General features: G+C 38.4%; 1 long non-coding RNA gene across 1 annotated transcript in view; it reads right to left on the bottom strand.

Annotated features, from left to right (window-relative positions):
• The window catches only part of LOC116089024, a 43,001-nt gene extending 36,811 nt beyond the window's left edge, over window positions 1-6,190 (bottom strand). Inside the window, exons 1-2 of the long non-coding RNA XR_004118110.1 lie at window positions 5,911-6,190; window positions 2,900-3,125 (exon numbers count right to left, since the gene is read on the bottom strand). This is a non-coding gene — a long non-coding RNA (uncharacterized LOC116089024). The remainder of the gene's footprint in view (window positions 1-2,899; window positions 3,126-5,910) is intronic.
• Window positions 6,191-11,718: the final 5,528 nt, after the last annotated feature.

Consider the following 11,718-nt stretch of genomic DNA (forward strand, 5'->3'; position numbering starts at 1 on the left):
GAGTATTGGAGGGCACAGAACTTTGAAGAGATCTTGCTCCTCCCCTTTCCTGACTTTCTCTTCACTTCTTGACTACTTTAAGGTGATCTTCTGCCTAAAGGTCAGCTTTCCCATGTGCCCCAGGCATGGTGGAGAGAGCTTACCATGGCTGAATGCAGCTAGACCTTGCTTTGGAACAGTTCTTCCCTCCTAGAAACGATTTCTGAGTCTTTAAAGATATTGCCTATATTCCCACTAGGATGTGAATTCACAAGTTTACCTAGAGGACTCTGGATGAATGATTAACTTCAGATTCCTACTATTCAAAATAAGACTAAGTCCCAGATTCCTACTGGCTCTGAAGACAGGGAATCTGCAACTATATCTTATTTAAGAGCATTCTCTTTTGAATGAAATTCTCTTTTATTATTTCTCATAATAACACCAGAGGAAAAAGAGACATCTCATCAATATTTAAGAACATTTTCTAAGTGCTCTTTGATCTTGCTTGTGACAAGAGGCTAGTGTGAGATAGTGGCATAGCAGATATGGTTTATGAAAAACTTCTTCATATTCTAATTCAATCATTGATAATTTTCTAGCCTAATTTAAAATCTTAATGAGAAATAATTTAAAGCAGAAATTTCCTTTGATTCTGATCATTACCTATGTAACCTGTTAAGGAGCATATGTATGATATTAGTTCTTAATGGTTTGTTTCTAGATGGGCCTCTTACTGAAATTTCATTCTTTTATCAAATCTAGGAAGCTGGTCCATGTGAAAGGGGCTATTGTTCCCTGATAATTACCCAGCTGCTCTCTGTATGGCTTGCCTCTCTGCCATGTTCAGCAATTTAAAGTTTTTTTCTTTATATAGGAACAGTAAATAAATGCAGGTGGGAAATTTCTAAATATAAAATTGTATTGTTTATAACTTAGAAACATAATTTGTGTAGAACATTAGTACTTCTATCCAGCACTGACGAAGACACCACCAGGCATTTCAACCTTTGTTTTAGCAAGAACAGAATAGGTTGTTCTTCTCTTTTTATAGTAACAACAGATAAGTTAAGAATTAATATGCTTTTTTATCCTAGGACTAAGACCTGAGAAGAGAGGTGTATATTAGGGAAAATGCAAAAATACTATATGAAGCCATGGGGAATACACTTAAAATACTCCTCCTCAAGAATTTGCTAAGAGAAATAGCTGCCAGATGGTTCCAGTGTCATTCCAAAATGTATATACTGAAGTCTAAGACCCAGTGTGAACATCTTAGGAGGGGGAATGTTTGGAACACTAGGTCATGAGAGTGAGACCCTCAGGAATGAGATTAGTGGCCTTAGAAAAGAAGCCAGGGCATGTAGTCACTTTCTTTGTGCCCTGTGATAATAAAACAAGAGCAAGCTGTCTCCAAGCCAGAAGAGGACCCTCATCAGAGCACAACCATGCTGTATCCAGATCCTAAACTTCTACCATCAAGAACCATGAGTTCTCAAATTCATAGTCACCTAGTTTCTGGTACTTTGTTACAGTAGATTAAACAGTCAAACCATCCCCCATAAAACATTTTTGCTTTTCTTTATGAAGTTTATTTATGTGAATTTGTATGTACACTGTGTATGATGTACAGGTGCAGATAGAGGGCAGATGAGCACTGAATTAACTGTGACTCACCCAACATGAGTGCTAGGAATAAAACTTTCATCCTTTGAAGGATCAGCAAATACTCTTAACCACTGACTTAGCTCTCTAGCCCTTGAATAAAGTCATCCTTATTATGGATTAACAAGTATCATGGAAAACTTTTTTTTTAACAATATCTCTGTTAGACTTTTGATAATTTTCAAAGATTGTGAAAAGTAGCTTCAAAGAAGAAAGATTTATTTGGCTCATAGTTTTGAAGACCTCAGTCTAGGGTCACTTGGTACTATTGCTTCTAGGATCATGCTTGGTGAGGTGGCTAAGGATTATAGCAAGGAGCATATGGTGGAACATAATGGCTCACCTCATGGCATATGAATGGTAGAGTGTTTAAAAGCAAAGGACTAAGACCAAGACCTACTGGTCAAAGACACAACCCAGGTGACATTCTCTCTCACACGGCCCTATTCCTTAACAGTCCATATGACTATCAACTTTCTAATGTACTAATCTATTAATGAACTCTATTGATGATGAAGTTTCCCAACTCCATGATTCAATCACAATTGAAAAGCCTACTAGCTGCACACCAAGTCTTTAACACAAGAGACTTTCATGGATATTTTTTATATTCAAACCATAACAATGATAAATAAGGTAATTTTCCTGGAGAGTTTATTTCAGATGAGAAGGTTCAATTCACTTCTAAACCCATGAAATAAATAAAACAAGACAACTCTTCTTATAGAGACTAGCAAAGGGGTGGAGGGTTCAATTTTGGTTCCAATTAAAAGTTAAATAGATGTGAGTATGATTTGTAATGAAGCAATTATAGCCTGTGTATGAGAGTAACCAACTAAGAAATGAATGTTCACATGCTAATTTAAATTTTTCAATATTGTTTCCCTTCATGGAGCAGAGTCCACCTAATATTAAAATAGAGTTTATTCATACAAAACCAAAGTTGACTCCTTTGGAATTAACCTCTGTTCAGTAGATTGCACCTGGATGCCTGCTAAACAAAATACTAAGAGAATGAATAAAGGCAGTCATTTTGGACCAACTATTGCATACTCACCCAAGGTGTACAGAAATAGAGAGGTCTTCCTAAGATTCTATCACATGTAGGAAAAATAACCAGTAAAACTCCCAAGGAGGATAAATTCCACATGAAGGGTCAGCAGGCTCTTGCCTTTACTTCATTACTGTTAGTGCACAATTCTTCAACTTCATAATATATAACATATAAGCCTCATATTAGGCTTAATATACTTACCTTTAATCAAAGTGGTAAGTTCAGCTCACCCACTCTATATCCACTCATGCTGTGCATTCAGGTGAGAAAAACAAAACATACATTGAAACCAAGGAATTGATGATATGGTCAGCTTCCCTACAACTTCCTTTTCTGATCCATGACTTTCTTCATTTCATATTTTATTCAGAAAATAGCATGTCCTTTGGTGCAAGATGGACCATCATTAAAGTCCCAGGCCCAGTGTCTAGAAGCCAAGCAATCAGAGACACATTACTTTGGGAGCTTTGCTTACCTCATCTAAGGGACTGGGATCATCTAGAGTGACACCAGGCAGCATGTATAAAGCACCTAAGAGCATGTGCATTCCAGAGAGTCAGGTGCACCAGGGCTCAGCTTCATCCTTGTAGCTCTATGACTCCTGCTTTATAAATCTCATAGTTAGACTAGTCCCAAAGAATTGTATGTTTGGTGGTAACTTCTGAGGTATTCTCAGGAACCAAATGCTTGCATTAACTTAGCCACAAAATGTATCCAATATAAATAATAAAACTTGAGAGTAATTCCTAAAATATTAGAAAAGCAAAACACACCCAAAATACTTCACCTTCTGCTGAAAATTCAAATGTTTGAATGTGCTCAATAGGATTTCTCTCAGCTTCCAGCAAACTGTGGGAGCCACAAAACAAAAGCAACCTAACACTGGTTTTGATGAGTCCACTAACTGGCTCTGTTGTGGTCATTCTCTCTCCCTGTGGTTTTATTTTCATTTTATGGGATTAATTTTCCTCTTCACAGCATTCATGGTCTTGTTTCCTGTTGAATGCTTCACCAAAAGCTTAGGTACCTTGCTAGCAGAGGAAAAGCCATGAATCGCTGTGGAAGTTACATGAGATTCAAATAAAAATTAAGATATATTTGCATCTATTGAAATAACTAAAACTGGGAGGATGGCTCATTAGGTAAAGATGCTACCACCAAGCTCCATCCCTGGACCCCACCTGGTGGAAGGAAGAAAGATTCCTTCAAATTGCATTCTGACTTCTAAGTGTGCATTATGATATGTGCGCAATATACATACACAAATAAATAAATAGATAGGTAAATAAATGTAAAATAAGTGTAAAGTAATAAATGTAAAATAAGTGTACCATACCAAAAACATAACATAATTATGAACATAATTTTGGTAAATATATCTATTTATAAAGTGGTGTCTTTATCACTTATACTTAATTATTTTGAGTTTTCATTTCTATACCATATAAATACTATAATTTTTAAATATATAATTCTTCCTTTGGAGAATAGGAAAAGAAAAGCACATATAAATGAAAATAAATGTATTGTCTATGGTCAAACTAAGTGGCATCTTCGGGTATGGCAACCTAGGAGGGAAGAACCAACAATAAGAAATCCCTCTAGAAATTATCTTTATTACCGGGAGGGCTCTTCTAGATGTGAGTCTTTGGACTTGCTCCTCTGCTCTGTGCACCCCCAGCACTGTACATGGACCACCTTTATCCAATCTGTTGTTTGGAAAAAAATAATAAGGGCGAACCTGTGCTGTGCCTGGTACTCAGGTCTCATGAGGAAGCCACTCACCTGTGCCCCAGTCTCAGAATGAACTCAGATTACTAATATGCACATTCTGAACTCTTGACATTGAACTTTCAAAAGCTCCAAGAATGGCTGTCGTGGCAAATGTTCCTAGAATCCCAAAGCTAACCAGAAAAATAAAAATTGATCTACTCATCTCTGCAAGGATAAGTGGGCCCAGCAGGGTCAGAAAGGAATAGGCTTTGTCTTTCTTTATCTTTACTAAGTTCAGGTGGGAGCCAAACAGAGGGTGTTCAGACATAACTATGGTCTTAGTTAGAGTTGCATTGCTCCTCCTCAAAAGACTTCCCTGAGCATTCTGTCCTGCAAAGTCACTTCTGCCTCCAGCAGGTCTGTTTTCTATATTCCAACTAAAGGGGAAGACATGGGCTTGGTAAAGGATGGGCAGATTCCTCACTCACATAGCAAGTTTGGGGCTATAATGAGACATTATGCATTGTGAAGTGAGACTATGAGCAATGCAACTCTTCTAAAGGAAAACGTGTAATTGGCTTACATGTTCAGTTCATTTTCATTATGTCAAGAAGCATGGCAGAATGCAGGTACACATGGTGTTGGAGGAGCTGAGAAGTTCTACTGTATGGAGCCTGTATGTCTCACTGAGCAAAGTCTAAGCATACATAACTTCAAAGACACAGTTCATCTTCCCCACAGTGACACATTTCCTCCAACAAGGCTACACCTACTTCAATAAGGCCATACCTCCTAACATTGACACTTCCTATGGCCAAGCTTTCAAATACAAGAGTCTTGTACCCACTCAAACCATCACAATGACCAAAGTACTAAAGCAACTATATTTATGATAAATTCTAACAAGGCTAGTGTAAATTGGACAAAAGTTCAAATCTCATGGCTGCTCAGAGTCCTCTAACAGATTCAAGGGGCAGTGCCAGAGTTTGTGGGATACAGACCACATATTGTTCATGCTTAACTGGGAGCCTTAGAAAGAGAGGTCTCAGTGCCCCCCAATACTTTCTATAAGCAGCATATCACTTCCTTCTATAAGCAGCTTTGCATCCTCCACTGGTGATGCTTCTCCTCAAAAGACTTCCCTGAGCATTCTATCCTGCAAAAGTCACTTCTGCCTCCAGCAGGTCTGTTTTCTATATTCCAACTAAAGGGGAAGACATGGGCTTGGTAAAGGATGGGCAGATTCCTCACTCACATAGCAAGTTTGGGGCTATAATGAGACTAGGTCTCAAAAACAAACAAACAAACAAACAAACAAAAATGGAAAGGAGAGACGGGAAATGGAACAAAGGGGAAAGGACAGGGAAAGAAACAATAGAGGGAAGGAGAAGGAACAAAATGGGGGAGGAGAGGGCAAAGAGGGATGGAAAGGTAGAAAGTTAAACTCTGCTTTGATGCAGGAGTACACCATCTCTAATATCTCAACCCTCCTTCCTCACCGTCTTCATTCCTGTTGTAAAATGCATGCATCTACTTTCACCAAGGAAGGAAAACTTCAAGCAACAGCACATAATACAAGTCACTAGATTATTCTGTGTAAGTATCTGAAGCCAGAGTGGCTGCATGTCAAAGGAATCGAGATGTAAGCAGGGCACTCTGCATGAAGGATTTTAGTGTTTTCATCTTCCGGGAGGGTCAGGATGTTGCTGAAATCTTCACCCATGCTCTGCTTGGCATCAATCCATGTTCTTGATCATTAGCACTTCTGGATAAGAGGAAGGTTTTCACCTAGTGGAAAGGAAGTCCTCCATCAACATGCCTGAAACATTTGATTATCTCAGTAAGACTCGTTCTCTTCACAGGCCTGCTGAGCATCAACCAGCTGCTACAGAAGGCTGTAAATTGATATTTTGATTACACACTCCTGTACTTTTCCAGCCCTGTGCAATTTGGGCTGATGCTTTGCTTTATATTGCTGTCATTCTTTCCATAAACTCAGCACTCGCTCTATTCTGCCTTATAAAATAGAAGCTACCTTCTGCACTTAGAAGTCAATAAATATTAATTATTGCTACAAGGGCCCATAACTGGACAAGCTGTCTGTGTTTCCTTTTATGAACTAAATTTCATTCATATATTTAACTATTAGAAAAAGGTAGATATTATGTTGTTAAATGTTCAGAAAAAATTACTCTATTTTTTTTTAAATCTCAGAAAGCATCCTCAGTTTCTAGCAACAGAGCACATATTCTTTTGTTTAACTGTAAAAATAGAAAAAGAAGCAAAAAGGCTTGGGGGTACAGGAAGACTGTAAGATAATAGAGATACCAAATGTGTGAATAAGGCAGGATTCTAAAAAGTTTTACACGATTAGATTAGAATAATTTAGCTATTGTACATATGTAATTGAAGGCAATTCCCTGAGAGGAGAAAAATAACAGTAAAATGAGATAAAATAATTGCAACTGAAACCTCTAGGGGTGGCTCCAAATACATATGGTCCAAACCCAGGGCCCCCAAAATCCTACAGAACACTACAGCTAAAAGGACACACCATAAGTCAGGTAGTAGAATACTTTAAAGGAAATTTTCATTTAGAAGATTCTACTTGTAGGCATTAAAGACGATCCCACTAAAATGCTCTAGCCCAGTGCTGGATACAGAATAAGTTCATATAGGTGTTAGTTGTTATTAATCTCACTACTATTAATTTGTCTGCTGTTCCTGTAGTCATTCTCTGCTTTAACTGTGGTTCCTAATACTGCCCTGTTACTGCACAGTCTGTATTCTGGAACACTTGGTGCGTTACACCATCTGTACAACCTATAAACCCCACTGGCTGCATAGCACCTGGTCCTCTAGCAATACAAAGTTTGAAGCTGCACAGTATCTGTCACTGAACACTGTCCCTTGCTTCCAAGTAAAACTAGGCTTAAAATGTTAATCAATATACAACATTGAAAGAAAAATGTAGGAGGATCAATAACCTGATGACTTTCTTGAGTTTCTTTTGGCTGTCTCATAGACCCTCAGATCATATCCTAGGTAGTCCACAGTTCAGGGAAAAGGTTGGAAGGAAATGGAAGCAGAGACCAGAAAATACTGTCTGGCTAAATCCAACCAAAAAAGTCTCATGCAAAAGTCCAACCTCCCCTTCCTAACCAAGCACTTCAGTTGTTACATTCAACAGCACTGAGCCAGCGACACCTGGGGCTATCCCTACCACTCAGAACAACTATAATGGGGCTACTCACAGCAGTAGCAAGGACACCAAGGTCCCTGACTCTGCTCAGTGACATAAGAACCAGACACAAAGGCTTCTGTTCCAACCACAAGAGCCATTTAGTTGCACAGCAACCAAGGCAATGCCACTGCTCTTATAGATGACACATCAAGACAGAGGACAGTTGACACAGGGGAATGGAGAAGACCAGAAGACATGGCAAAGATTGGCCTTAGAAGACAAAAGTAGGCCTAGTTCAGTGGCTAAATCCCCCAAAGGTAACCTACTATGAAAAGGAAGATATACTTAGAATACTTTTTAAATTTAATAATCAAAATACCCAAGATACCACTGCCCAAAGGCCCTCCCATATGGAGAACCAGGAATATTAGCTTAAACGAGAAAGGACAAACATTAAAAGCAATACCAACATGAACCGGATATTGGCATTACCTGAGGAGGATTTCAAAGTAACTATTATAAACTTTTCAATAGTTAATTACAAATTCTCTTAGCCAATGAAGACTAATAGACATTAACAACAGAAAAGATGTTACAGGTGTTAGGTCTAAAAGCAGGCCCCACAAATGTCAGTGTTGTTGACAATGTTCTAAATGACAGCCTAGCTCAGCTTAGACTGGACTCTGCCTGGGTAAACAGAAGGAGTGCTATTGGATAAACAAAAACCCAGACTCAGCATTCCTCAGACATCCCATGAGGTGTGTTCTGCGTGTGAGGAAAAGTCATTATTTCTTTTATCCACCCCAATGGTCAAATACCTCAAATAAAGGGCATTTAGTTTCTGATTAAACCAAACAACCTACAACAGGCTAAACACCTCAGCCGTTGTGGCTTGCACCAGTCCTCCTGCCTCTCTGTCTTCTTGTAAAACTGACAAGGTTTCCCTGGTGGCTGCTGTTCTGTGCCCCCCCTCACCCACCAAGGGACAGTTGGCAGTCTGGATTCCCTCAGTGGACTGTCTGCACTGGCCTGGACTAATTCAGTGGTTTCGATGTACTCTTGCTCACAATCAAAGGAGCCAAATGGAAATTACAGACTTAAGTGATGTGACTAAAATAAACAAACATACTGGAAATAATCAGCTGCCAAGTGAAGTTGATAAGGGATTAACTGAGAAACAATTTAGGAGAATTCATTCAATCTACGAAGGACAATGGACTGAAATAAAAAGTCAGTGGAGATAGCCACTACTTTTTACTGCATAGCCCATTGTCCTAAGCAGTGTGTTCAATGAGCAAGTTTTCTTAAAAAATCAATGGAGTATTAGGGTTCTGTGGTCAAAGACACAGTGGCTGAAAATTGCCCTTTTTAGTGAGAGATACAAAACTCCTGATTCAAGAAGTGAACCAAATCTCACATAAGAAATCTAAAGAGATGCAATGTACATAATTAAAGTTCCCCAATCTATAAAAAAGAGCCTACACTAAAGCATTAGAGTTACAGTATAACTCAGTAGTAAAGCATTTGCCTAGCTCAAGACTGTGGGTTCATAGGCATGAAAGTGAGCTGGATGCATATCTAATCCTACTGTGATTAATGAACGAAACAAAGAAACAAACATACCACACTGAAAACTCAGTGATGCACGTGGAAGCTTAAAGGCACCAAGCACAAATTGTTAACAATAACAACAACAAACCTCTTTATGACTATTAGAATGACATGAATGTATAGTATTTATAAATTATTAACAATAACAACAACAAACCTTTCTATGACTATTAAAATGACATGTATTTATAAGTTTGGGAGGTTATTTACACCCTGATTATGGATTTTAATTTCAAATTTGAATTAGGCATAAAAACAGTACAGACCTGGCCTTCTAGGTGAGTAGCTCTCTTTGCTACATTCAGATGGGGACTTGTTCTGAAGTAGGGGAGCTTTCCATATGATGGCTGGCTACAGAATGATATCACTACCAGAATGAGTTAAAAATAGGATACCTATACAAGCTTCCGGTTGCCCATGAAACAAGTAAACCATCTTCAAGAGGTCTGCTACTATGAAAAAAAAAAACTATTTCAAAACCTTCCAGAGCTTATTTGGCAGCTACAGAGAAGAAACAGCTATGATTCAAACTGCTTCTTCAGCCTCTGAACATTCACTGAAGTGTGGTTGTCAAAGTCTGGGATCTTGTCTCTCCATAAGTTGCAGGTACAGTGCAGTACAACACATAGCGAGGAAGATATTGTGCAATGAATTGTTTGCACCATCCAGTACATTTCCAGAGAAGCTAGGCAGGAATGATAGTCTACACATTGTTCCTAATAAGCATTGATAAACAGAAACAGTACAACTGAATGAAATTTTTCCCAGTGCTATTCCCAACAGTGTCAGACACGAATTTAATTTGATGGGGCCCAGTATCGTTTGGAAAACTTTAATAATCCATTATGTCTTTATGTCTGCTTCAAAGATTAAGAACTAGGCTTGCTTTACTCATCATAACTAACTCATAAATGCTTATTGGTCTATTTGTAGCCCAGCAAGACAGAAAGATGAATGGACATTCCTCTCCTGGCAGGAAATGGCAGCCTCTGGGCCAATGTGATTATTTCCTATGTGTGCCTGCTTTTGAATGTGTACATCCAGGATTAACTTTTTGTGGCATTTACTTTGAGGTAGATTATGGAGGGGGTCACATGAGTCAGAGCTCACCATGATAAGAAGCTCGATTGCTCTCTTGTCAAAAAGGCCAGTGCTGAAGGACTGAGTCAATCATGCCAGACACACACAATTCCTTCTTGCTCACAAAGTTCTTGTGGAAAAGCAATTTCATAACCTCTGTTGATGGTATCTTCTCTTCTCTCTACTGCCAGAAATTAGCTTGGATTCTGGGTGCCTAGTGGATTCATTGTGTGAAATGAAAACTTGTGTGTTAATCCTAAATACAATAAACTCACTGACTTTGAATATCTAGATCATGAAAAGAAAGTCTAGCAAAATAATTTCTCTCTAGGAAAACTATTAGTCAATGAAGTAATTCATAATTAAAAGAAAATGCTTGACTTGAGACAGAAATTTGCTTTATAAATGAGCTAATGATGCACACACACACACACACACACACACAGAGAGAGAGAGAGAGAGAGAGAGATTGAGAAAGCCTTTATTTTATGAGATGAAATATAGACTCCTTAAATTATCCTTCTTTGATGCTCTTTAACAAGAATTGCAAAATTTGATGCAAGACCAAATAAAGTGTATCTGAAAGCACTTTGGCAAGACAACGTTGTACACAGAACTCTAAGGCTAGTCACTGTACTCTTTTATCCCTAGGTAGATTCACTGCATGGATTTCTTTTTTTTTCATTTGTTTATGGTCTTTAATGTTATACACTTTAATTTTTATTCTAATACTTCTATCTCCCTGCATCTTTCTTTTCCCCACAATCTTAAATGTCATGTACGTTGGCATGTATGTATCAAGTATATCTCTTTTTACCTGCTATAACAGCCATACTCCACCCATTCATGCTTTCTCTTCTCCAATGGTCAACACTCTGTTCCTCTTACATGCTTTCTTTTTAGATGTGTGAGATATTTGGGCTAGGTACTAAGGATTGGGCCTTATGTACACGACCTGGCCTTCTACACTGTGGACATCATTCTGTATACAGCATGTGTAGCTACCTGCAAGCTCTCAGCCCTGGGTGTTGTTCCCACCTCTTTCTAATACTTAGCATTAACTGCATGGATTTCAAATGGTTTTATGTAACAACCTAAAGAAAGAGGCAGTATTGCATTATGGAACTCTTTTTCTTTTCTTTTTATAAATTTACAGACACAACTCAATACTGTTGATCTAAGCTAAAATTTAAAAGTAACTGCGACTTCATACCTAAAATAAAAAGATGAGAGAGAATAAGCAATAAGACCTAGAAACTATTAATGTAGATACTTTGTCCTCACTTTCAAGAAGTGAAAGAAAGTTGCTTGTCTATACTTAAGGTGTGTGCTGGGGCCTGGCAAGATGGCTCAGGGGTAAAGGCATCAAGCCTGGCGACCCGCTTTGACCCCCCTGAGCCACATGTTGAAAGAAGAGAATCAGCTTCCAAAA

This window comes from Mastomys coucha, unplaced genomic scaffold, assembly GCF_008632895.1.
Source record: "Mastomys coucha isolate ucsf_1 unplaced genomic scaffold, UCSF_Mcou_1 pScaffold14, whole genome shotgun sequence".
NCBI lineage: Eukaryota > Metazoa > Chordata > Mammalia > Rodentia > Muridae > Mastomys > Mastomys coucha.